At 41.9% G+C, this 902-nt stretch overlaps 1 pseudogene; it reads left to right on the top strand.

Moving 5' to 3' along the window:
* LOC116702004 (uncharacterized) overlaps positions 1-902 on the top strand; it is a 42,069-nt pseudogene that overhangs the window by 37,423 nt on the left and 3,744 nt on the right.

The following is a 902-nucleotide window of genomic DNA, read 5'->3' as shown; positions in this document are numbered from 1 at the left end:
CGCCAGGTATGAGGACACATACGAGGAATTTGTCTTTGGAGCAACGTTGCTCACACTGTGCTTACACACACAAAACAACCAAAACAAAAATACACACACTAATATATACCCAATATATACATACTCTAACGAACAATTAAGGCATGAGTTGCAATGAAGAGTATCAACAATTATTTAAATGTGGAGCATATGCAAAGGTACTGGGATAAAAGTATTATGTTGTTATATTACAATATGAACAGTATGAACATTATTAACATATGAACAGGTCTGAAATAGGAAATGAGAATGATGAATAAATAAAAAATAATAAGTGAGATGTGAGAATGGGAATGATGAATGATACTAAATAAGTGGAATAGTTAGTGGAACCAGTGACCAGGTGCTGCAGAGACAGTGTTACAGGGTTATTGTACGGAATTGAACCTGACACTGTGGGTAAGAAGTCAGCTGTTCAGAGAGATGGCTTGTGGGTAGAAACTGTTCCTGAGTCTGTTGGTTTTGGCGTACAGGGCTCTGTAGCGCCCACCAGAGGGGAGAAGCTGGACCAGGTTGTGTCCGTGGTGAGGTGGGTGTGCAGTGAAGGTTCCTGCCCGTTTCCTGACTCTGGAAGAGTATAAGTCCCGTATATGGTATATGTATATATGTATGTATGTATGTATGTATATGTATATAAGTATATGGTCCCGCTACACGTTCTGCGGTGCCGTGTTCATCTGCTACACTCTGCGGTGCCCAGCTACGTCCTGCTGGGCCTTGTAATGCCGCACAGTGCCCTGCTATGCCATGAACTACTACAAAGAACTGCTACAAACTACTATTTTTTCTATTTTTGTTCTTTCAACTCTTCACTCTAACCCCAACCAGTTATCCGACACCGCCTACCAAGAGCCTGGGTCTGA

Source organism: Etheostoma spectabile, chromosome 14 (assembly GCF_008692095.1).
Source record: "Etheostoma spectabile isolate EspeVRDwgs_2016 chromosome 14, UIUC_Espe_1.0, whole genome shotgun sequence".
Taxonomy (NCBI): Eukaryota; Metazoa; Chordata; class Actinopteri; order Perciformes; family Percidae; genus Etheostoma; species Etheostoma spectabile.
Note: the sequence above shows the minus strand (reverse complement) of the source record. Positions and strands in the feature narration are given on the sequence as shown.